This window comes from Marmota marmota, unplaced genomic scaffold (assembly GCF_001458135.2).
Source record: "Marmota marmota marmota unplaced genomic scaffold, marMar, whole genome shotgun sequence".
In the NCBI taxonomy this organism is placed as follows: domain Eukaryota; kingdom Metazoa; phylum Chordata; class Mammalia; order Rodentia; family Sciuridae; genus Marmota; species Marmota marmota.
This window is the reverse complement of record NW_025999977.1, coordinates 8,382,479-8,409,347: the sequence shown is the minus strand read 5'-3', so window position 1 is coordinate 8,409,347 and position 26,869 is coordinate 8,382,479. Positions and strand designations below refer to the sequence as shown.

At 41.9% G+C, this 26,869-nt stretch overlaps 1 long non-coding RNA gene across 2 annotated transcripts in view; it reads right to left on the bottom strand.

Annotated features, from left to right (window-relative positions):
- Positions 1-12,801: 12,801 nt before the first annotated feature.
- The window catches only part of LOC125617159, a 34,908-nt gene continuing 20,840 nt past the window's right edge, over positions 12,802-26,869 (bottom strand). The window contains exons 3-5 of one of the 2 annotated variants that reach the window (XR_007348048.1): positions 18,618-18,729; positions 15,553-15,608; positions 12,802-13,119 (exon numbers count right to left, since the gene is read on the bottom strand). This is a non-coding gene — a long non-coding RNA (uncharacterized LOC125617159). Of the gene's footprint in view, positions 13,120-15,420; positions 15,609-18,617; positions 18,730-26,869 lie in introns of those variants that run through there. The other variant, XR_007348043.1, reaches the window with a different exon arrangement.

The window sequence follows — 26,869 nt, the reverse complement described above, 5'->3', positions numbered from 1 at the left end:
ACACATTGGCAGGTTGAAAAAATGAGTGACATTAGAGCCTTGCCATGAGCTACTGGCCAATCATAGCTTCAGCCAGAACTTTCTCTGCCTCTTTCAAGGTCAATTGATCAAAATGTAAGATCTCATAATAACAAGGAACATTTCTGAGCACTTATGTGTTGGGTGCAGTTCTAAGATGCTTCTTATACACCATTCTGTTTAACCCTCACCACAGCCCTACAGGCACTGTGATTCTCCTCTGGAGGCAGTGGAGGAACAGATAAATTCACACAGCTAGTGTGAATTGGAGTAGAGATCCAGGATCGGGCCTTCTGAATCTAGAGCCTGCACTCTTTTCTAATCACCTTCAGGAGAAAGAAATCAAACTCACCTTTTCACTAGCCCCACCTGACGAGTCAAAAGTGATGCCTAAACTGCTTAAGCAGGTGAGATGGGCCAGGAATAGATAGGCAGGCTGGGGGCAGGGACTTTGTGGAGTTATTAGGAATGCATAAGATGGCTAAAGTCTTAAAATATATTCTTGAAGAATGTGGATCTAGCTCCACTCAGGGACCCCTTTCCTTTTCTCCTTCTTTTTCATTTTCCACACTGGCCATACAAAGTGCCCCGTGTCCCCAAAGACACTCAACTCCCGAACTCCACTAATGGCCTCATCACCTGCCCTATCAAGGAAACCAAGGATAACCTAGTTCAGAGGAGCTACAGTGAATAAAGCATTTGGCCCAAAGAAAGACTATTGATAGCACTGACAGGAAAACAAACAAATATTGTTATTTTAAAAATCAGCAGTTGTTTGACTAAATGTCCTGAGAACAAGAATATTTATCTTAGAGAACTGTCTTTCTGTCTACCCCACTTTATTATAAAAGTTGAGGGTTCTAGCATGTGATTTAGAAAAAAAAAGAATGAGCTTAAGTTATAAAATAATAAATAAGAGCCATGCCTTCCTTTCCTTGTCTAGTCTCTTCCCTTTCCTTTGAGAATCATTTCATTCTATAGTCATTAAGAGGGACAGGGCAAGGCAGGTGTCCACAGTGGGAGACTTGCAGTGGCCAGGAGCAGTGTGTTCAATATGGTGGGGTAAGCAGAGTGTCCATATTGGGGGAACAGCTCAGTGTGCAGTGTCAGAGCCTGAGCATCCAGATGGTGGTACAGATGGGAGATCAAGTATACACGGGAGGGCTGATCAACTAAATAAGTATATTAAGAGTAGCTCCTGTTGGAGCAAGGAGTTGTGAGAATGGAAAGAGAGAAAAATGACACTTGTGGCGACTGGATTGGAATTATAGACATCAGTGTGAATGCACAGTTTTCCATAGATAGAAATTTAGGAATAAAAACAAATATAAATGTGTGTATATATGTGAGTGAAGGGGTGGAGATTGCTAAGTAGTATTTCATTGTATGATTATACTACTATTATTTACCCATCCTGTTAATAGACATTTGGGTTATTTCCAGTCTAATGGCCATTATAAATAAAGTTTCCATGAACATCTTTACATAATTTCTTTTGGATGTTTTTAATTCTCTCAAGTAAATACCCACAAGTAGATTTATTGAGTTAAAGGGTATGTCTTGTTTACATTAAATGAGATCATCATCAAAAGATTTTCTGAGGTGGTCATACCCATTTTTACAATCACCAATGTGCAGGAGATCTAGTTGCTCCATATTTGGGGCTTTCAATATGTATTTCCCAGATGATGATGATATTGAGCATATTATCATGTGCTTTTTGCCATTTTTATATCTTTTTTTTTTTTTTGGTACCGAGGATTGAACTCAGAGGTACTTAACCATGAGCCACATCCCCATCCCTTTTTTGTGTTTTATTTAGAGACAGGGTCTCGCTGAGTTGGTTAGGGCCTTGCTAAATTACTGAGGCTGACTTCAAACTAGCAATCCTTCTGCCTCAGCCCCCTGAGCCTCTGGGATTATAGGCTTACACCACCGTGCCTAGCTATATATCTTATTTCATGAACTGTTCAAGTCTTTTGACCACATTTTAAAAATTGAGCTGTTTGTTATTTTTGTTATTGATTTATAAGAGTCCTTTGTATATTCCAGCTATAAGTCCTCTGCCAGAAAAATGCACTATGGATATTTTCCTATTCTTTAGCTTACCCATTTTCTTCCCCCAATACTGGGAATTGAAGCCAGGGGCACTCTACCACTGAGCTACGTTCCCAGGGCTTTTTTTTTTTTTTTTAATTATTATTTATTTTTGAGACAGGATCTCACCAAGTTTCCCAGGCTGTCCTTGAACTTGTAATCTTCTTTCCTCGGTCTCCTGAGTTGCTGGAATTACAGACAATGTGCCATTGGGCCCATATCTATTTTTCCTATTTTTTCCAAACATTCTTGTTTGTTGGTTTTAGTGAGCTAAAGATTTTAATTTGGATGAAGTCTACTTTTTTCCTATTATATTTAGTTGAATTGTTTGATATAAAAAGTTTCTTAACTTCAAGAAGATATTCTGTTTTCTCTTGAAACTAAAATTTTAGCTTTTACATATAGGGCAATATTCCATCTTGAATCAAATTTTGTGTTGTATAAGTAGGGATTCATTTTATACAATTTAGTGTACTCAGTTATCCTAGAACTACTTGTTGAAAAGATTTTCTTTTTTCATTGAAAATCCTTGATGTCTCCATAAAAAATCAATAAATTATATATTTATGGGTCTATTTTTGCATTCTTTATTTTGTTCAACTGACCTATTTGTATATCCTTACCTAAATAACACCCTACTGTGATTATAGTAGCTTCATAGTAAGTACTGAGATCAGGTGATGTGTGTCCTCCAACTTTGTCTTCCCCTCCCCCAGAATTTTTTGGCTATTCTAAGCCCTTTGTATTTTCATATAAATTATAGGATCAACCTGTTGATTTCTACAAAAGCCTGTTAGGATTGCAATTAAGATTGTGTTGAATCCTAAGGTCACTTTAAGTAAACTTGACATCATAACAATATTGAATTTTCCAACCCATGACTTGCATCTTTCCATTTTGTAGGTCTTCTTTCTCTTTTTTAATATGAAGATATCACAGATCTTTTACTAAATTAATTACTCAATGTTTTACATTTTGAATTTTATTTTCCAATTATTTGTAGAAATGCAATTTATTTTCCAATATTACCCCTCTATCTTTAGGATCATCTATGCAAAGAATTCTGTCATCTGCAAATAAAGACAGTTTATTATTTATTTCCAATCTTTAATTCTTTTATTTTCTTCTCTTATTGCACTGGCTAAGACCTCCATCTATTAATCTATTAAGAGATAGATTGAGTACTAATATTAGCTGTGGACAACGTTTCCTTTTTCCTAGTTTTAGGATACAAATATTCAATATTTCACTATTGTTTATATGTAGGAGTTTCATAGATATATTCTACTAGATGGGTGTTGGGGACCGCAAATCAAGTCAAGATGGCACCTGGCAGTTTGCCAGGAGGAGTGGTTTGTGAGGCAACACCACCAAGCCATTAAGATGGTGAGGATTCCTTATTGGCTGACTGCTGTATCTAGATGATGCTAATTGAGTCAAGCTGTGTGTAATCAGTTAGGTATATATACCTCTGCTGTCCCGCAATAAAGCGGTTCCTGTTACCTTAGGTTCCCACTACCTTGAGTTCCCGCTCAGTTCCCGCTGAGTTCCCGCGCAATAAAGCAGTTCCCACTTCAACCTTCAAGTTGCTTGTCAGCTCCCGGTTATTTTGCCCAGCCAGACTGTGGCAGATGGGGAAATTTTTTTTCTACTCCTAGATTTCTGAGAGTTTTTATCATGAATAGGCATTGAATTTTTTTATTTTCCTTTTCTGTTTTTGCTGAGATATTTGTACAGTTTTTCTCTTCTGTTAATAGGGTAAATTACAACTCAATCTTACAATCCTGAGATAAACCCACTTGGTTATGATGCATTATCATTTTTATGAATTGCTGAATTCCATTTGCTAATATTGTGTTAAGGATGTTTGTGTCTATGCTCACAGGTATATTCATCTGTCATTTTCATTTTTTTAAGCCGCTTTATCAGATTTTTGTATTAGAGTTATTCTGACCTCATAAAGTGAATTAAAAAATTTCTCTTCTCTCTTTTTGAAAGAATTTATGCAAGATTTGTATTTCCCCCACTTAAATGTTCAGTAGAATTCACAAGTGAAATCATGTAATATGGAGTTTTCTTTGTAGACAGTTTTTGATAAGTTAAATTCTCTATAAAATTTGGGTTATTTAAATTTTCTATTTCTTCTTGTGTCTATTTTGATAATTTGTGTTCTTTAAAGAATTTCTCATTTCACCTAAGTTATGGACTTTATTATCATAAAGTTGTTCATATCATTTTCCTACTATCATTATAATACCTATAGGTTGATAATGCTATCCCCTTTCATTCCTATATTAATAATTTGTATTTTCTCCCTTCTTTTTAATTGATCAATTTTTCTAGAGGGTTTATCAGTTTTATGAAATGTTATAAGAACCAATTTTTTACTTTGTTAAATAATCTTTATAGCTTGTTTTCCAAAATTTTGATTTCTCATTTTATATTTATTATTTCCTTCTAGTTTGGGGATTTAATTTTCTTATCTTTTTCTACATTTTTTAAGGTGGAAATTTGGATAACTCATTTTAAAACTGTCTTCCTTTCTAATATTATAAAATAAAGCTATTGATTTTCCTCTAAACACTCTTTTACAAATGTTGAAATGTAGTATTAAATTTTCATTATCAATTAGAGTATTTTCTAACTTCCCTTAAAATTTATTCTTTGATATATAGTATATATAAGCATGTTATTTAATTTCCAAGGATATACAATTACCCAATTATTTTATTGATGGTTAATTTAATTCCATTGTAATCAGAGAACAAACTCTATTAAATTTCAATCTTTTGAAGTTTTTCTTTTTTTTTTTTTTTGTTTATAAAACACGTGTGTGATCTATTTTATATAAAGTGGAAAGTGGCCATCAGAGAGGTGCTTTGGGAGTTAGGGGAGGAATAAGAAAATTACAGCTATTGCAAAGCATGGGAAGTTTATGGAAAGAGGTGGTATTTGAGCAGGGTCTTGAAAGACATATTAGATTAGGAAATAAGGAGATGCAGGAACACCAAGCTGGAAAAAGTACCATCAGACTCAACTTCCCTTAAAAGTAGGAACTATGGTTACCTTTTATGAAACCCAAGACCTCCAAGCACTGCTGGGAGAGCAATGACAGACCCATGGCCCTAATACTCTTCTCTCATTTGTTTCTAAACATCTGTTGCCAATCACTTAGACATTTTGAACTCTGGATCTAGCCACCTCCAGTTTCAGAAACTGAAACGGCACTGTGTACTTTAAACTAGCAATGACAAGAGCCAGATTTCATAACTGGAAAAGCACGTTTCTTCTTACTGGTAGGATACCCACCATTATAAAGGCTTTTTTTCTCTGCCCAAAGATCTGAGAGAATAATGAACAGGATACACTAGGAAGTCTGTAGTTCCAGGCACGGCCTCTCCCTTCTGGGAAGTTTGGATTTCCCAATGACATCCCTAGAGAAAAGCTTCACTTCCCTGTATGGTCCTGTGTCAGGAGCCACTCTCGGAGGGGACATAGGTAGAAGGCAAGTGCACCTTGGGGATCTGTATCATCTGAAAATAGCTTGTGGTCAGAGTCCTAAAGGATACAAATAAGTTTAAGCTGGAGACCATTATCCTTCAGCCACAGTTGCAGTCCACCATTCAGATCTGCAGGCATCCTTTGGGAGCTTACAGTCCCCATCTCTTATGGTTTGGATCTGAGGTCTTGCCCAAAAGCTCCTGTGTTAATTCAGGAGTATTCGAGGTGAAAAGATTAGATTACTAGAGCTGTAACCTAATCAATCTATCCTGACTGGGTGGTAACTATAGGCAGATGTGTCATGGTTTGGCAGGGGGTCCCTGGGAGGATGACCTTGAAAATGTCATCTTCATCTTCCCTATGGCCCTTTCTCTGTCCCCTCTCTGCTTCTGGTTGCCAGTAATGGAGCAGTGCTCCTCTACCACATTGTTCCACCATGATGTTCTATCTCACCTAAGGCCCAGAACGATGGAGTTGACCCACCATGGACTACATCTCTGAAACTGTGAGCTCAAAATACTTTTTATTCTCTAAGTTGTTCTTGTCAGATATTTTGGTCACAGTGACACAGTGGCCTTATCACTCCCAGATAAGGTGTCCCAGAGCATTGTTTATGGAAGTTCATCAAGTGAATGAGCTGGACCAGGCTGAGCCTCTGCCTTCCTTGATCTCTGGCTCACAGGAGCCTTTGCCCTGAACTTCCCTCTGAGAGGGGAGACTGTTCCCTTATATTTGGTGATTCCCTAGGGGTTGAGTCCCTGATGTGAAAGGGTTGGTTTGGAATGTTTTCTCGGCTCTACCCTGCTGTGCTAACACCCACATTCTACCTGAACTTAAAACTCCTGCCAGGCTTGCCAGATGTCGTGGGTTTATCTTCCCCACAGATGCCCTGGGAGGAAGCAGGTGAAAGGTCTTTCTGAAATAAATAGGAGTCCCTGATAGCTGAGTTTCAAAACATGAGAAGCCACATGAAGAAAAAATGTGGCTATCAGAACCACTGGTTCCAAATAGAATCATTTAATATAAGTCCTGGCTAGAAAAGGGTAATCCAAAGTCAGGCTTAGAGTCAGCCTTCCATGGGTCTAGCAAAGCCTATTTGAAAAAAATTCGCTCATTTGGCCTTGCTGAAGTCAGTGTCCTTTGGCCAGAAGCTGTATGCGGGGCCATTAAGCACAGCAACAGATTTCAGCCATGCATTTACAATGAAACCAGCCTCAAGGACCCCACCTGCTGCACAAGTGGCCTCTTTCTGACTTTTATAACTCTGAGTCTGCTCAGGTTCACCCCCCAGGAGGGTGATGAGGATGAAATTCCTCCTAGAATGTTCCTGTTCAGAGGTAGACTGACGATTTCAGGTAAGAGATACAGACAGTGGGGCTGGAGCATAGCTCAGTGGCAGAGTGCAGGCCTAACTTTCCCCAGGGCCTGGGTTTGATCCCAACATGGGGTGGGGGGCAAGGACAGGGAGGACACAGACAAGATGAGATAGCATCTGGCTGTGATGGCATCTACCTGTGAGGCTTTCAAGGTAAGTTCGTTCTTCCTTTCTCTTCCTTCCTTCCTTCCTTCCTTCCTTCCTTCCTTCCTTCCTTCCTTCCTTCCTTCCTTCCTTCCTTCCTTCCTTCCTTCCTTCCTTCCTTCCTTCCTTCCTTCCTTCCTTCCTTTCTTTCTTTCTTTCTTTCTTTCTTTCTTTCTTTCTTTCTTTCTTTCTCAGTACTGGGGATTGAATCCAGGAGTGCTTTACCACTGAGCTACAGCCTCAGCTGTTTGTTTTTTGGTTTTTAATTTTGACACAGTCTTGATAAATCATCCAGGCTGGCCTTGAACTTCTCCTGCCTCAGCCTCCCAAGTCAGTGGGATTGCAGGTGTGCATCACCATGCCAGCTCTTAACACTGAAAAAAAAAAATAGCCTGAGCATCTGGTCTCTCAAGTGAAAAGGGCAGAAAGGGGAGCCAATGGGCCCTTTGAGGTTATTGAGCCTGGCTAAGTCTTTTTCCTTTTTAATATTTATTTTTTTAGCTTTAGATGGACACAATATCTTTATTTTTTATTTTTCCATGGTGCTGAGGATTGAACCCAGTGCCTCATGTATGGTAGGCGAGCGCTCTACCACTGAGCCATAGACCCAGCCCAAGCCTGGCTAAGTATTGACAGTTTAGTGGCAAACACTTCAAACTCAAGCCCAGTTCCCTCTTCCTGATGATTGCTGTACATTGCCTGTCCTGGATAAACTTGTCACTAACTTTTCCACTGTCTTCCCTGTTTTCCTTTCATGATGTACAGAGGGCTAACATTTGAGATTAGGAGACACTGGGGTCAAGACTGGTAACTAGAAAGAGGTCCAAGTGAAAAAACATAACTAAGCAGACCTTATGGTGTATGTCTATGGAGAGAGAAAATATGGGAAAAGTGATAACTGGAAAGGTCAGGAGGCCTCTTGCGATGTCTCCTGCTGATTCTGACAGTATATTTATAAGCCAAGCCGAAGAATACAGAGAGACATGTTTCAAATATAAGGGGTTCCACCTTCCGGGATAAAGTGGATATCATTTTTGTTTGAGATGTTCCCAGCATCTTCTGAGAATGTGCCCAGAGCAGTAATGATTACAACAACCTCCCCGAAACAGGACTACCCTGCAGGGCTCCACCCTCCACTTTGGGGGTTAGGCTCTGGGCGTTAGCATACATTCCTGACACTTAGAACTCCCTCCTTGTGTACTAGATGCTTGGGCTCCGACATAATTGCTTTGTATTTAAATGCCCAAATATGATTATATAACCTTAATTCAATTAATTATCAGGTTTGACTTGATTCAAGCCTTGCCCAGGAATGAGCCTAATAGTAATCTAAATAATAATTAGAACAAGACAAACCAGCCTCACTAGTCTCCACTGTTGGAGGTTGAAGGAACTTCCGAGTCATCAGAGTTGGTGGATCTAAAGGTCCAACTCCCAAGACTATGCTCATTCACTTGTAAGACTCAGTGCTATGGGTCTGGGATTCCTCTTCGGTGGGCCGCCAGAACTCCGAGAACTGGTCCTTCTTTCCAACTTAGTGATAAAATGGCTAGCCCAGGTTGGGTCCATCAACTGAAAGTAGAGCTATGACTTTCTTGCACAAAGGGTCATAGAGCCCATCTGATCCAACCTTCCACCCACTTTAGGAACCCATGACTGTTGTCACACCGATGCTTGGCCTCTGTTAATAATAGCAAGTCCACTGCCTCCCCCAGCAGTGGATGAATCCCATCAGGAAGGCTCTTCCCAAATCTACTTTTCCCAGACTTTCATTCAAAGTTCTTTTATCCCTTAGTCCTCCAATGCCATTTCTTAACTTCCCCAACTTCATTCCCTGAAAATAATTCTGGGTCCCATGAAGCTTCCTCTACCAAAGTATGCTGATTAGAAGCTCAGATAATTATGAGACCAATCATGACCCTGCCTGACTTTTGAATACTCTCCCAGCTACAGATCCAACAGAGGTCAGTGGAACTAGGGAACCCCATCTGTGCCTTGTTGTATGAAATTATTTTGACACTAGCACAAAACTGGAGAGGAAAATGAACTAAGTATTTTAATAAGAGCTTTTACCATTATAGTGACATATGTCAACAGGAGAACCTGCATCTGCATTTTTTTTCTGAACAGTTTTTTTTTTTTTTTTTTTTTTTAATATGTGTATACTGGAGATTGAGCCCAGGGGCCCTTAACCACTGAGCTACATCCCCAGCCCTTCCTTTTTATTTTTTTAATTTTGAGACAGGGTCTCGCTAAGTTGCTTAGGGTCAAGTTTCTAAGGCTGGTTTTGAACTTGCAATCCTCCTGCCTCAGCCTCCCAAGTCGCTGGGATTATAGGCATGTACCACCATACCCAGCTGAATGAATTTTGTTTAATCACCAGACAGCACAATTTATGACTAGTTCATAATGCTATTGTGCAACCCTTCTAACATTAGACACAGATCCTAGTGAAGGCCAGTTTGGGGAAGGGGAAACCACATACCCACTGTCTTGATGGGATGTCCAACATCCGGAGACTAGAACTAATCACCATCTACACAAGTCAAGGCACCTATGATGCTGTGCTGTGGGCAGCTGTGCACCTTCCTGTTCTGGTCACTAGACTGTGGGGCCCTTGGAGGCAGGATGTGTGTGCTATCCAGCACTGTGCCCTTGGGATTTAGCAGAAGGTGGGTTTCCAGCAAATGTTTGTTGGATAAATTGATTCAGCAGAGGTGCCCATTCCCTGGCTTAGCAGTGCACAGGAATTGACGGCTGGTGTACTTTGGCCTTCTTGTACTGTGTATCTCAGCACAGCAGTGTGCATAAGTGAACACACCCTGGACAGCAAACTCCAATATACAGATCAGGAGGTGATATATACTCCTGAATAACTTACTTTAAAAAAGGTTTGCCCCACAGCCACTCTAAACAATGAACTCTCCTCTACTATTTCCAACAATTCAATTTACAAAGCTTTTGTCAGCTGCTGAGTGAGTGCATTTATCACAAGGGAAGGATGCTCTCTGTAGCTCCTGGAGACATACCGGGAATGTGGTCAATGACATGTTTGAGTTCAGCCCTGACAAATTCAGGATCATTTTAATCCTTTGTACATTTCTGCTGGCATATGTCATCACGTCAAGGGGCCTGGAGAAAAAGTAAGAAGGACTTGAGCAGTTTGAGGTAAGCTGCTTTTCATATTCTTGAACCCTAAGCAAAACCTGGTGAATGCAGGCATGAAAGTCCCATCTCCCTTGGAGCACAGAAACCTCAGTAATGCAAATCCCTATGGCCTCTAGAGTCAAAGGAAGGGGACCGACATTTAAATACTGCTATTTAGTCATGGCAGCCATCCAATGAGGCATTTTTCAAATAACAGAGCTGAAGCTTAGAGAGATTAATGCCTCCCAAAGTTACTCAGAGTGTGGCTTCAATCCAGACTTATCTGTATCCACAGGAGGATTGGCACTTCCAAGGACCTTCCCAGATCAAGCAACCCTCAGAGAAGGCCTCTGGCTTCTTGGGAAAGGCAACTGTTGTTTTCAGGTTTTGATTTCTCACCACACATCACTATCAACTCAGAAAGCCTTTGCTTTCTGCCTGTTTGTAAATTTCTTAGAAAAACATGCCTGGTGCATGGTGGTGCATGCCTATAATTCCAGTGACTCTGGAGGCTGAGGCAGGAGGATTATGAGTTCAAAGCTAACCTCAGTAAAAGCAAGGTGCTAAGAAACTCAGTAAGACCCTGTCTCTAAATACAATACAAAATAAGGCTGGGGATGTGGCTCAGTGGACGAATGCCCCTGAGTTCAAAGAAAGAAAGAAATGGAGGAAGGAAGGAAGGAAGGAAGGAAGGAAGGAAGGAAGGAAGATAGGTTGGTTAGAGGAAGGAAAGAAGGAAGGAAGGAAGGAACCATGCCTGGGAATCTCATGCTGCTCTCAGGACACAGGGGAATCCAGCTGTCATGTGAGTGGAGTGCCAGGAGGACATGTTGCATATGGCCGACTGGGTCTGACACCATCTGCTATCCCATCTCCTACCTGCCTTTCCTGTCTCCTTTTGCACACTTGATCCACAGGAGGAGAAACAGGCCACAGTGGCCCTGTCATCCCCAGGCTCTAATTTTGAACTTGCAGGGGTCAGATACAAACTCTGGCTTCACTGGGCGCAGCGACACTTCCTGTAATCCCAGCGGCTTGGGAGTCTGAGGCAAGAGAATCCTGAATTCAAAACCAGCCTCAGCAACTTAGTGAGGTTCTAATCAACTCAGTGAGACGCTGTTCTCTAAATAAAATACATAAAAGGCCTGGGGATATGGCTCAGTGGTTAAGTGCCCCTGGGTTCAATCCCTAGTACCAAACAAACAAACAAACAAATCCCTGGCTTCATGACACCCAATTTGGAGTTTGACTTGGTCTATCAGCCAAAAAGAGGAAAGAAAGTCTATGAGAAGTCTTTTATCATCTATAGACTACAGGGAAATATCATCATGGGAAAATGGGTGTCCTCAGGTGGTATCTCCTCTGGCCTTTGCCTAGGGTGAGCCTGTCAGTTGGTATCAGGGATGACCCCAAGGCTTGGATGGTTCTGTCCTCTGGGAATGATGGTATTGGAATGAATGTGTTAATTCGTTTATCTTCCCATTATTCACCCCAGCCAGAGGAAGCTTTGTAAAAGATGGCCTGATCCTATTAGTCCCCAGCTAATAATCTTCTTGCCTCATCTAGAGAATCATGGTCCTTTGCTCCTTGTCCCACCTCATCTACCCTTCCAGTCTCTCTCTGTGCCTGCCTCTCCACCATACTTAGCCATGCTGTAAGTTCTCTTCATCTTCAAACACACCATGCTCTTTGACTCCCTTATTTTGTTTTACCTTCTTCCTGAAATAGGTGCCCTCTCCCATCCCCTCTTAGCTATCTACACCTACCTTGGTGGTCACATTCTTGTTGTCACTTGCCACACATGTCAAAATTAATTGCCCTTCACCCAAATTCCCATAGCATTGTATAGTTCTCTCTATTTGGAGCATCACATTGTATGAGAGCTGTCTGTTCAAAAACTCCATCTCATTGGTTGGATGATGCACTTCTTGGAGGGGAGGAATCACTTCTTATTCTGGAGATATATATATATATCTCCAGAGGAAGGGCTCCATGAATGTTCTGGGGAAGTGACAGCCACAGTGGAAGACATTCATTGTGTTTCAAGGGGGACCTGCGCAGCTTCCTGAGGCTGGGAATAGGTGACAGAACCTCTTCTCCTTCCTTGCCACTCTAGTGGGGCTCAGCTCAGGACCACCAGCTCTGAAGGTCATTTAGAGGGCAGAGTTTATCATGAGGGCAAAACATTTCCTTTGAAGGATATCAAGACTACTTTTCAAGTCCATGATGATAGTGGTCTCCATGAAGGGAGTAGAGACAGAGATGGGGTTGCCAATTATGATTTGGGTAACTTTTGGCAAATTGCCTAATCTCTCTGAGGTACAATATCTTCATATAAATAGTGGGAAAACAATGCATACTTCATGTTGCTATGAAGATTAATGACTACTATTTATTGATTTTTTTATTGAAGAGCTAAGGGCTCTATAAATATCTCCCAATGAGAAGTGAAAAAGTGAAAGAGATGGAATCAGAATCTGAATCAGTATAAGAAAAGGACATTGAAAACTGCAAAATATATGGCTGGGTTCAATCCCAGGTACAAAAAAAAAAAAAGATTGTACAATGTTAGCTGCATCTATTTACTGAAAATGCACTTAGACCTTGAAATCTTTGTCCTGTTGGGAATTGAAACTGTAAAGAGAAAAACTCCCCAGCCCTGTCCCTCCACCCCTGTGCCAGGCCACTGTAAGTACAGGAAGTGCATAGGTGAAGGGCTAGTGGAGACGCTACTTAGTTATCCAACAAATCGTGCCTTACCTTCCATAGGTTGAATTGGCAGGGATTGCATTTCCTGGCTCCCCTTACACATAGGTGGGGCTTTGCAATATGCTTTCCTGTGGGATGTGATTGGAAATGACAGTGTCATTTGCAGGTCAAGATGGTTAAGAGGGTGTGAATAGTTGAAAGGTAAAAGCAATTCAAGTGTCTATCAATAGATGAATCGGTAAACAAATATAGTGAATACATACTATGGAAAGAAATTCTGATACCTGGTACAACATAGATAAATTTAGTAAACTAGTTAACAAAGGACAGACATATGATTCCACTTAAATGAGGTAGTTGCAGTAGTCAAACTCATAGAGATAGAGTAAAATAGCATTTGCCAGGGGCTACAGAAAGCAGGGAGTACGGAGTTAGTGTTTAATGAGTACAAGAGTTTCAGTTAAAAACATGGAAGAATTCTCAAGAGGGATGGTGATAAGGGTCATGCAACATCACTGTTCTTAATGCCACTGTACTGTCCACTCAAAAATGGTTAAAATGGTAAATTTTTATGTTAAGTATATCTTACCACAATAAGGAGAGGAGAAAGAGAAGAAGGTTTTGTGACTTCTCTGTCTGCTAGTTAGATACAGAGAACTTTTAGGTTGTAGGATTAAAGAGCCACAGGATGGAAGGAGCCCTGTGCCCCTGACAAAAAGCCACTTACTCACTAGGAATCAAATCAGACTCTGCTTTGAGTGGTGAGTAGACTTCTAACAGGCTAAATCCCTGGAACTGGGCTTTCATTTTCAGCATCTAGTATGACCCTACTACACAACTGGCAGCTGATACTCATGGCTGACTTTGCACTACGACGGGTCCCCTGAGAAAGAGATGGAGTTGGGTAGTTTCAGAACTTGCATTGGTTTGGACATTTGTGCTGAGTTCCCACCTTCAAGTTCAGCAGTTCTCAAGATTGAACCACTCAGTGGCTACAAAACTGATTCGAGGCATTCTGTTTCTAAGGAACCCCTTGGAGTTGGCTTCCTACAGACCCTCTGTTAGGGGCAGACGTGGAAACTGTCCCCATGTGCCTTCCTAGGTAAACCATGCTCTGGGGAAGTGGCTCTGTGGTCCCATTTGAGTGGCAGCCTCATAGTTGCCCATAGCGTAGGAAGCAGGCAGGGACCATCCTGTCTTGTGCTGAAAGGAAAAGGCCCTGTTGGAACTCAACTATGACTGCAGGCTGGGACTGAAGCCATCTACAAATTCCAGGATCAGTAACCATGACAGTTCCTGCACCAGGATGTAGAGGAGACTCTTAGTACAGGCTTGGGAATCAGATGGGGTTATAAATTACAAATTATCAATATCAACAGTGAAGACCTTTTCTGGCTGACCATGCTCTGGATAGCTCTGGGTTTGGCAGCCTTCAGGCACCTTCAGTGTGGCAGTGAGCCATAGTCTCCAGGCATGTGTCTGAGATGGCACCAGTGACCCAAGAGACTGGGATTGACCCTTGGACTTCAGATAAGCAGCCTGGGAACCTGGACTTCTTGTGCTTGCACTACAGGGGAGTGACCCTAGGAAAGAGAAAAGGCTGAGGCCATTCTTACAAGTGGGAGGAGAGGCAAGAGCCAAACCAATGGAACAGGTAAGAGAGGTAGCCTCATTTCTTTCCTCAATTTTGCAAAGAATTTACTGTTTCAGTGAATTTAAATGGCTCATAAACATAACAGCAAAACAGTTACCCTTAGTACCTAAGGGGGATTTGGTTCTGATATTCCCCCATGAGAATACCAAAATCCATGGAGGCTCAAGTCCCTTATATGAGATGGTGTAGTATTTGCATAAAATCTATATACACATCTTTTCCATACTTTAAATCATCTCTAGATCACTCACAATACCTAAGACAATATAAATACTATGCAAATAATTGTTGTATTGTTTAGAAACTAGTGACAAGGAAGAAAGTCTGTACCTGTGCTCAATACAGACACAATTTGGGGATTAATTTTTTTTTTGAACTGGGGATTGAACCCATGGGCATTTAACCACTTAGCCACATCCCCAGCCCTCTTTTATATTTTATTTTGAGGCAGAGTCTCCCTGAGTTGCTTAGGGCCTTGCTGAGTTGCTGATGCTGGCTTGGAACTCACAATCCTCCTGCCTCAGCCTCCTGAGCTGCTGGAATTACAGGAATGTGCCACCATGCTGATTTGATTATTTTTAATTTGTGGTTGGTTGAATCTGCAAATGTGGAACCTGTAGGTATAAAGGGTGACTATATTCTTCCATACTTTCATGGGGAGCCAGGATCTGCACACAAATTTGAGAATTGTGTCAAAATCTGACAATATGTCCCTAAAGGAAATTTATGCAAATAAAGGTCATATAAGTTACATTATCATAAAGGCTGAGAATTATTCATTTCTATAGATTTTTTTTAATCAGGGTTTTCAACATGTGTTAAATACATGAATGTCTCCCTCTTCCTCATTATAGTATAAAATCTTCAGAATTCTCCTGTTGTGGCCATCAACATTGCTGGCTCTTACCTCTCCTTAGCTTGTCACTGGCATTCACCATGCAATGGGACAGCAAGCTCTGAGGCCTTCAGAGATGAAACACAGCAGAATATTAAAAGTAAAATAAAATAAAATGCAGACCCCCTTTTCTTTTGCACCTCTATCTTTTAGAATTTTTTGGAGTCAGTCCTCCATATTCCTGCAGAGGCATTTGTTTCTGGCTCCCACTCTGGGGTAATGTTTGTACTTTCTTTCACCCAGGCCAAATGGAGGTGTAATCACCCAGGGTCTGAACCCTACTGCAAGAAAGCTGTTTTGGCTTCCCTGACTTTTTTTCATGTTCTCTTATGCACCCTCAGCTAGGGTCTTGCATAAAAAACCAGCTGATAAGCATCTGATGCTGTCTTTGAAATGGTGCCAAGGTTGCTTGGGTCCCACTGCCACGCCCTGGGAGCTGGTCCCAGGGTACCCCTCCTGTCTACCTGACCTGGGCAGGGCCCAGCTGAGGTTGGAAGCCCTTAGGAAAGGGAGGCCTGGCCTCCCAGTCAGGATGACACAGGGCTGCCAAGCCAGAATCCCAGCAACCCTGCATGTCGCATGCTTTCCTCTCCACTTACTTGCCAAGGTGATCGCCCCTGCGCCTCCCCCACTGTCAGTGCTCCCTTTTTTGGGGAACACTTACTGGATCAAGGAATTACTGTCCCATTTCCTCCAGCAGCAGAGTAGGTTGGGCGCTGTGGTGAAGTCATTCAGAAGTCTGACTGCCTAGTCTCCTCTGTCCCTCCTGCCCTCTTGCTGTCACTGGGAACTGCCCAGCTATCCCTGAACCAAGAGGTGAGCAATGCCACAAGGCACCCATGCTGGAGTGAGTACAGCAAGCGGGGTTTATCATGCACTGTGAAATACAGAGCTGAAAGACCCTAGCCTCTGGTCTACTCCCTTGGAAATTCCTGGCCCCCAGGACATCTGCATATTCCCAGGTGGGGGTGGGGTGGTTGAGGTTTTCTTCTGGCTCCTACTGTCTGCTCCCACTGGATTCTTTCAGTTTGAGTCACTCTGCCATCCTGTGTGCATTGTCCATGTCTACATCCAGATGTGGCACTCAGGCCCTTGCCTTGATTTCCACCAAACCAAACCAAACATCTGTCCGAGTCTTTTGGTACACATAGCCTACTCTGCCAAGGGTTGCTTAAGCCAAGAGGATTTACACTGTAGCAATACAAACTTTAAATAGGACTTTTGATCTTTAATGATTTTCTTGGAAGCTACCTTCATCTCTGGAGATTTCCCAATAGCCAGATCAGCCCACATTGCTAACCAAGCTTGTGCTTCTCTATGGTGTGGTTCATAAACAACCTGCACCAGAATTGCCATTGTAGGAGTAGGAGCCTGTTGGGGTACTCTGTGTGTGTGTGTGTGTGTGTGTGTACACATATACTCATGAGCATCTAAGAGGCGGGACATATTTTTTGTTTCAGTTTTGTTTGTTGCAGTTATGTCTTGTTAAGATGCTTGCTTGTAATGGGCCTTTTTACATTTGGGGATATGTGTCCTGCTAATTGCAGTGTCTATTCACTAGAGTGACCTCTTAGACCATATCCACAAAATCCAAATAATTGAAAGGAATAACAAATTATTCCTTTTTTGCTTGCATATTCTCTAAAAGAATTTTGTACCTTTATGTACTGCCCCTTCAACAGCGTTGCATTGGTATTTAATAATTTTCATCTTGAGTTTAAATAGCTGCAAAGGATCTATCTATGTATGATATATCAAAGTGCATAAATGCATTCTAGTATCATGTAACTAATTAAAACAAATTTTAAAATAATAAAAAAAACCATTGAAAAAAGATTACCTCTATTAAAAATTTTGAAATATTTTTATGTTTTAACAGTTTTTTAAATAACTGTATATTTCTAATTTAAATATATCCAAAGAAAATTTTAATGTCACAGCAATTTGATATGCTTGATGTTTGTTTGTTTCCCCAGTGCAGGGCCTTGCACATGTTAGACAAGCACTCTACCGCTGAGCTATAGCCTCAGCTCCTTTTTTATTTTTAATTTTGAGACAGGATTTTGCTAAGTTGCCCTGGCTGGCCTTGAACTTGTGGTCTTCCTGTATCAGTCTCCTGAGTAGTTGGGATTGAGATATGCACCACCACGTCCAGCTTCTCAGTCATCCTTTTTAAAAAATAAATCCTGAACAAGTTCTTTTAACACTCAGAAATTTTACAATGTTGCTTTTTTTCTCCTTGACCTTGCATTTCCATTCCTGTTCTTCTACATAACTTTATCCTAATATAATATACACTTATACATTCCTCCACTAGAATGGAGCTATGTTGGATTAGCAATTTTGAAGTATGGTCCAGGGACCTCTGGGGACCCCCTGAGGTTTTCTTGGGGGTTTGTGAAGTTAAAACTATTAATACTAAGATGCAATTTATCTTTGTCACTCTCATCCCCTCTGGAGTTTTCCAGCAGCTGCATGGGATGACAATCTACAGTGTCATCCCAGCAGATTGATGCAGAAGCAGATATGAGAATACAGCTGCCTTCCATGAAGCCAGACTTGCCATATGCAAAACAATGCACTCTCCTCACTAAGATTTGTTTGTTTGTTTTGGAAAATATAATTAATTTTGTAAACTTATTTGTGCATAATGGGCTTATTATCGTTAGTTTTAAATGAACTGATTTTTGTAATTCTTAGTTTCAATTTCTAACATGGTATAACTCACCTACGCAAAGTTATTTGGAGTCCTCAATAATATGTAAGAGTGTAAAGAATCCTGAAACCAAAGGCTTTAAGGACTTCCATTCTAAGATATGAAACTAGAAAGGGAATTTTTGAGTGGTAAATTTTACACATCTTTAACTTTCCTATATAAAGCAGTAAGTTTTCCCAAGTGGTTATACCCATTCATCCTTCAACCACCAATGTATGAGTGTTGCTACAGTAGCAAACACAATCCACCCTTCTCAGAAAGAGGGGGGTGGCCTTATAAGGCACTTGCTTCTCCCTGTCTCCCCCTCCCAGATACATGTTTTCCAGGTGGGCTTTTCAAGTGTCCAAGATTCACAGCCTACTTTTTCTGCTAAGGAGGCTCTTTGTTTCTGGCAGCCAAGGTGAGGGATATTCTGAAGTCAAAGGGGTTGTGAACTGCCATGATTCCCCCAGGGACAGTGGAGACTCCAGGTCCTGGAAAGAGAATGAATGATTGCAGACTGATGGTCTGTTTAGTCTCCTTTAGACAAAGTTGATTTTATACCTTTTTGTAGTTAAAAATTCATCACTGCTTCCCCCTCTTCCCTAAGGCCCCAATCTCTTCCCCTTAAACCCTCCTTTGAGCTCACCTCCTCATCAGTCAGTGAGAGCAGATTTTCTGCACATCTAGATCTTTACACCCTCCAGCTTAAAAAGCTCCATGAGGGCCTTGGTGGCCCTGTGGCTCTGATGCTGAAGGGGAGCTACTAAGGAGAAAAAGAGTTCCAGGCCCATTCTGGAGAAAGCCCGGAGGCTGTTCCTGCCTCAGAAACACGAAGAGGTGGAGCCGATTTTTCCATCCCATTATTCCAAAGAATTTTTAAGCAGGATTATGAATAGCTTCTAGTATTCCTGCTCTGAAAATAAACACAGGCACCTGGGAATAATTGTGCTCACAGGAAGTAGGCCAGCCATGTGCACAACCTCCTGGAAGAAGAAAACCCCCCTGGTTTTTAGGACCATGTTTACTCCCGAGAAGGGATTTACCAGGGAAAATGTGGCTGATGGTGTCAGCTCCCTCTGGTGCCCTCTTCCCTCCTCCCTCTCCATAAATCCCCCACTTCCGGCTCAAGTTGGCAGGAACTTGTAGTTCCTGGCCTGGGAGGCCTGCCAGAGCCCGCCCATTTCCCTGAGAGCTTCTCTTCTATTTCTAAACAGAGTTGTTCAAAACCGGATGCTGCCACAGAGCCAGGTTCCTTGCCCTTTGCCCCTGTCCAACCCTCGACCCTGTGGAGCAACCCTCCCCCACTACTAGCTTGGATCTGGCACCTGACCACAATCCACGCCAGTCTCCTGTTGGCCAGCACAGGCTCCAGGCCAGATGACAGCTGCCAGAGGAAACTGCACTGGGCAACAAGGCTCCCAAAGACCTTTCAGGCACCTCTTCCTGAAGCCCCTCCCATTTCTCTCTCCTCCTGCCTCCCTGTTCTGGAATCCTTGGGGCAAAAGGATTCTAGCAGCTATTCTGGGGAGTCCCTTTCTCAAGACAGGGCCAGAGTTGAGCCATCACAGATCACAGAGATAGAAAACAACCGAAAGAAGACAATGCCCTTCATCCATTTAGTTCTAATAAGTGGCTTTTCATTCACTTATTCATACTTTCATTCATTCTTTTCCTATTCAACAAGGCATCTAGTCTCTACCAGCTGTTGTTGCAGGTGCTGGGGCCACGGCAGCAAATACAACAGGCAAAATTACCTGTCCTTATGGATCTAATGCACTGATAGATGTTAGGAATGCCATACAAGGAAGGAAGAGGAAGTCATTGGAAATATTAAGAGGGTAATCTGAAGGCTGCTTAGTGTATTAGGACAATAGCTTTACCCCATCACTGTTGTAAAGGGGCATCCAGGCTCACCAGGCCTGGAGATTAGGAACAGCAGAAAATCAGCCAAGGGTGAAAAACAGCTAAGGAGAATGGGAAATTTGAAACATGACTTTGGATTTTCTGCTGCAACCCATAATATGGAGGGGAGGGAGGTGGGCCATCCCTTTCTGCTCAGGTCTGGGGGCAGCAGCAGTCATGAATCTTTTTAGCCTGGGGGAGGGGCCCTTGACCTCCTTGCCTGGTGCCTCAGCTCTGATTATTTTATGGGCTGTGACACCATTACAACCACATGTCTCCCACGATGACAGTAGAGGACCCCAAAAGAAACAACCACATCCCTCTTCAAGAATTATGGGGACGCCCATGTCTTTGCAAAAGAAATTCCAATTCCCTCCATCAGTGTTCCTTATCCCTGGCTCTGATGATTGTTTTTTGGGAAATGCCTCCAACATTTTACTTCCAGTGTCTCTCTCCCAACTTATCTGTCCAGTGCATAGGATCTATCAATATTCATTTATTTATGCAACGAACATACACTGAGTGGCAACCATGTTCCTGGCCCTGTGCATAGTGCTGAAAATGGCCTTTTTCAGGTGCTGGCTTGAGGGGGTGCAATGGGAGAGGTGGGAACCATCTTGCACAGCACACATCTAGGGGGTGCTCTCAAGAGGGACCAGCAAGCCAAGAACTCTGGGGGCAGATGGCAGGGACACTGCTGGGTGGGCCAATGGTACTAAGCATTCATTCAGTGTTGGTTGCATGGTGCTAGCACTGACACCTCAAGAAGGCTTAGCTCAGAAGGAACAGTAAGTTCAATTGAGACAATAAATAGAACTTTCCGAGGCAGGCAGCTTATAGGGAGGGAGTGAGGGAGTTTTATGGGCAGTTAGCAACCTGCAAAGACAGAAAATTGGGAAAGGGTTAGGTCCGAGGGAGCCTGAGTGCATGGGCAGGAGGTGACTGGTGGCTTGGCACTGGGGGTTGCAAAGGGTGCAGGATATGGAGACCATGCCAAGGAGAATTTGGACTTTATCCTGGAGTAAACAAGCAGAAACTATGGAAGAATTTCCTTTTTTTAATAAAAACGCCATGTTTTTTAGTATACTGCTTCTTTTAAAAAAAATTATTGCTGTATTATAATTATACATAATAGCGGGATTCACTGTGATATATTCACACTTGCACATAGCATATGTTGGTCCCCTTGGTCTATTCTCTCCTTTCTTCCTCTCCCATCCCCACTGTGAACTGATCTCTCGTCTATGTTCCTGGGGTCCCTTTCTTTCCTTTTTTTCTCTCTAGCTTCCACTTATGGGAGGAAACATGATCCTTGACTTTCTGAGTCTGGCTAATCTCTCTGGACGTAATGCTCTCCAGTACCATCCATTTTCCTGCAAATGGCATAATTTCACTCTTCTTTATGGCTGAGTAAAACTTATGGAAGGGTTTTGAACTAGACATAATATAATCAGATCTGGAAGGCACACGCATAGACACTAAATACATGCAAATACCTAAATTGTCTAAATATATACATGCTTTAAATACATCAATGTATGTGTCTCACCCATACAAACTAGGATAAATTCGTTATTGTGTTTTTCTTCCCCTATTCCCTCTCCTCTCGGCAGTCGAGGCCTATGTGCTGCCCAGTAGCATTGTGATTCTCTTAGCAGAAAGATGAAGAGAGAAACAGAGAGCTATTGTGTTACCCCTTACTTCCAAGAGATGCTCTGGAGAATGAGCAGGCAGAGAACTCTAGGAGATGAAGAGGACTCAGAAGAGAACACAAGGAAAGGGGCAGGCAGGTGACCTCCTCCTTCTGTGAGGATGGGACTGTCACAGATGGGGGCTGGAGATGGGGCCTGGCAGGGAAAGGGAGGCTCTTTGGAAAGGCTGCCAGCCCCTCAGTGCTGAGTACCAGGGGGCAGTACAGAAATGATGCCCACACTTGCAGCCCATTTTTCATCCAACACGTAGGCAGAAGCGGTTCACATCTCTGTGTGACAAAGTTGCCCATCAACAGCTGGCAGAGTGCTGCTGTTGTTCACAATGCAAGACCCATCCAATCTGCCTGAGTCAAAGGCCAACACAGCTTTTGTTCCTCTGTTTCTGAAAAATGAACAAAAGGGCCTGCAGAACAGGCAGAAGGAATGGGGGGGCAGTGATATACGAGATGGATATTATTAAAATATTTTTCCGTGACTTAATCTGCCCAATGTAAGATTTTTAAAAATTTGAAAAGACTAAAATATAAGGGGCTTGGGGTTGTAGCTCAGTGGCAGAGCACTTGCCTAGCACATTTGAGGCAGTGGGTTCGATCTTCAGCACCCCATAAAAATAAATAAATCAAATAAAGATATTGTGTCCATCCACAATGAAAAATAATAATAATAAAAGAAGCAAAATGTAAAGAGAAAATAAAGGAGAGATAGAAAAAGAATAATGTAAAAGGAAGGTTGGTGGTGCCTACCTGTAATTTCAGTGACTCAGGAGACTGAGGCAGGAGGATGGCAAGTTTGAGACCAGCCTCAGCAACTTAGTGAGATCCTGTCTCAAAAATAATAAATAAAAGGACCGTGGATGTAGCTCAGTGATAAAGTGTTCTTATGTCCTTAGGTTCAATCCCTAGTACCAAAAAAAAAAAAAAAAAAAAAAGCCCAGAACCCAGTGATTTGTTTGTTTTGGTTTTAAGTAATTTAAATAGGCTCTGAGCTTCCAACGAAACAATGCAGAAGTGGGGATATGAAAGTCACAAAACTGACAATGTATAAAAGATAAGGCAAAGCTTTTTGCTAATTGATAGTTCTTTTCCTCATTCTAGGCATTAAGTGAACCTCTTCCTCCAGTGTTCTCAATAGCTTATCAGAAATAAATACACTGTGTTTTCTATGGACACTTCCATTGGGTTCCTATAGGTGATATCCCAAAACCCATTTTAGGAAGTACAATTCTATAAGCTGACAAGAGAAGAAGGCCAAATATGTCATCAGCCCATGGGAGAAGATCTACCTGATTTGGATTGGAAAACACGACCCACACTAGCTAAAGGATGGACTGAAATCCTTCAGGCAATCTTCTATAAATGTTTACTAAAAGTTGAGACATGCATGCATACTTTGAAGGAAGATATATTGCTTGGAAAGAACTCAACTGGAGTAGTTTTCTATTACTGAGTAAAGGCAGATCAGTAATCTTAAAAATTGATATAGAACACATCCAAAGAAATACTAAACAGTCATTAACAACTACTTTCTATATTGTAATTTCCATAACCTGACAAATGGGGTGTGGGGGTGGGGTGGGGAATGAACCCAGGGACTTAGGCATGTAGAAAGCATTCTATTATTGAGCTACAAACATTGTCCCTTTTTAATTTTTAAATTTTGAGACAGAGTCTCACTAAGTTAACTAGGCAATTTATTCTACCGTTATGTACAACTATAATGCACTTTCTCTGTATTTTTATTGGTGCTTAGCAGTTGTACATGACAGTGGGATCCGTTGTTACATTTTTGTACATGCACACAACATAATAATAGAATTTGGCCAATGTCATTCCCCAGTATTTCCCCGTTCCCTCTCTTCCCTTCTCTTCCTGGTCTCTTTCTTCTGCTCTTCTAATTTTCCTTAGATTTTCATGAACCACTCCCTTCACTGCCTGGATACCTTTTTCCTCTCTAATTTCACATATGAGAGAAAACATTATTTTTTTGTCCTTGACCTTCTGAGTTTAGCTCCTTATGCTTAACATAGTGTCTTAAGTTCCATCCATTTTCCCGCAAATGACATAATTTTGTTTTTCTTTATGGCTGAATAAAATTCCATTATATGTACATACCACATTTTCTTTATCCATTAATGGACACCTAGTTTGGCTCCATAGTTTGGCTACTATGTTTTTGTTTTATTTGTTTATTTATCTATCTATCTATCTATTTATTTATTTATTTGATCAATTGCTTATTTATTTATTTTTTATGTGGTGCTGAGGATTGAACTCAGCACCTCACACATACTAGGCAAACGTTCTGCCACTGAAGTTCAGCTACTATGAATTGTGATGCTATAAACACGGTATGTGCTCAGCATGGTGGTTCATGCCTGTAATCCCAGCGGCTTGGGAGGCTGAGGCAGGAGGATCGCTAGTTCAAAGCCAGCCTCAGCAAAAGCAAGGTAGTAAGCAACTCAGTGAGACCCTGTTTCTAAATAAAATACAAAATATAGGGCTGGTCGAGTGCCCCTGAGTTTAATCCTGGGTACCCCCTAAATAAAAATAATTAAAAAAATAAACATGTGTATGCATGTATCACTATGGTATGATGACTAATTCTGTAGAATAAATATCAAGAAGTGGTATAGCTGGGTCATACAATTGCTCCATGCCTAGATTTTTGAGGAATCTCCATACCGATTTCCATAGTGGTTGTGAATGTACAATCTGACCAACAGTGTTCAAGTGTTCCTTTTCCCCTACATCTTCTCCAGCATTTATTATTGTTTGTATTCTTGATTGACTGCCATTCGGACTGGTAGTACCCAGCACTATTAATCACCCTGTGTGCAGGCCAGGAAAGCTCCTGTGGCCAGAGAAGATCCTCAAGATGTAGATGGAGGTGCTTGAGAAAGAAAGCCATTGATATATAAGAACTATTCACTAACTGCAGATGAACTCTGGGGTGGGTGAAGGAATACGGGCAGATCACCAATAACGTATTTTCCTATTTTTTGCATATATCACTGTTGATATCAGGAAAATAATATTCATAAAAATCAAATTTTTAGAAACTATCTGTTGGCACCAGTTATGAGAATTTAGGACCTACCCATGATTCTCATCCGAAGCATGACTGTCACCTAAGGATCTGATCTCTGTCAAAAGGTGGAGGGGAGCAGAACTCTGGAAAAAATAAACTTCTTCTCAGAAAATACTTCTTGATCCAATTCAGAGCACAGGCAAATGAAAGGTCAAGTTTCCAAACCTTCACTCCATAGATTATTGGTCACACTGAGATTGGTCTGAAATTTGTTCATACTGGGCATTAACCATCTGTCCCCCAGAGCCATAGAACTCAATCCTGCATTGAAAGTATTTAAATTTGAGCATCACAGTTTCCACAGAAACATGACTTTCACTTTAAATTCATAATTGCAAATTTCCAATGGATGCCCAGCACAGCCTGGGAGCTGACCACATCTATTCTTAGTAAGCTCTCTTTCTCCTTCTTGGTAGCCATGACGATGTGCCTCACAGGGAGTGTAACTAACCAAAGGCCCTAGCCTCTGTGCCCTGAAATCCCTCACTGTGTATGCAGTCAGGCCACCTTCCCACATCTGGTTTCTGGCCAATGACTGAGCACCGTAGGAATAACGAATCCGGTTTGTTCTGGAAAAGAAGGGGACTCTTCTGACAGCCAACTTTGGCTTCCTATTTGTTATGGTTTGGATCTGGAATGTTCTCCAAAGGTTCGTGTGTGTAAGGCTTAGTCCACAAGGCAGCAATATTTAGAAATGGGGTTTTGAGAAAGTGACTGGATCATAATGGCTCTGATCTCATCAGTGGATTAATAATTTGATGGCATTATTAGGAGGTGGTGGAAACTGTGGGAGGTGAGACCCAGTTGAAGGAATGGGTCCTTAGGGGCCTGTTCTTGGAGACTATATCTTGTCCCTGGCACCTCCCCCACTCTCTCTCTCTCTCTCTCTCTCTCTCTCTCTCTCTCTNGCCTTGGTCATGACTCATATCCTTGTCCCTGCACCTCCCCTCCTCTCTCTCTCTCTCTCCTCTCTCTCTCTCTCCCCCCCCACCCCCGCCCCTGGCTGCCATAACTGAGAAGCTTTCCTCCCACGCCCTTCCATCACGATGTCTCCCTCACTCAGGACCACAGCAATGGAGTCAACCAACCATGAACTGAAAGCTCTGAAAGAAATCTTTCCTCCTTTGTTTTACCCAGGTATTTGTCACATTGATGAAAAGCTGACCATCACATCCTTGGTCTTGTCAAAACCATACTCCCTTCCCCTTCGCCTACACAGGAGTCCTCACAGTACCTCTGAGCGACTCCAGGCATTTGTGTCATAGACAGTCTTGTACTCAGAGTGTGGATGCTGGGTGGAATGCCAATACTTATTTGGAACACCCTCAGTCCATTTTACTGGTGAAGAAATTGAAGCCCAGAGAAGCAAAGCAATTTGTACAAGAGCCCAGAGCAAGTTGGTGGCATAACTTGAACTCAGGACCCTGACTCCTAGTCTGGTGCTTTTTAAACACTGTCTATCATGGGTTAACCAGTGAACTGCAAACTTTATTATTAATAACTGAGCGGCGAGGAACAGTTTCCTGTGTTGTGAAGGTCCTCAGGAACCATTCTATCCAGAGTTCCTTGAGACATGAATGTCTAGGACTTCAAGAGATTTTTTTTTTCTGTGCTAGGAATGGAACCCAGCTATGCAAGTGCTATACTACCATGTCCCCAGATTCTTCCAAGAAAGACTTTTGAGGAGGCCTCCAAGGGTTCAAACCAGCAAGCCCCCAGGAGCATCAATATCACCTGGTGGTTTGAATGCAGACCTCTAGGCCCTACCCTGAGAGACTGTGTTTCCTTCATGCTGGACTAGAAGTCTAGATGATTATGAAGCTCTCCAGTGTTGCTAAGGCAGAACATGGTAAAGGCTAGCCCACTTATCCCAACCTTCTTATTCCTCAAACCCTAATGCCTTCTCCCCCCACCACCACCTCCCATTACA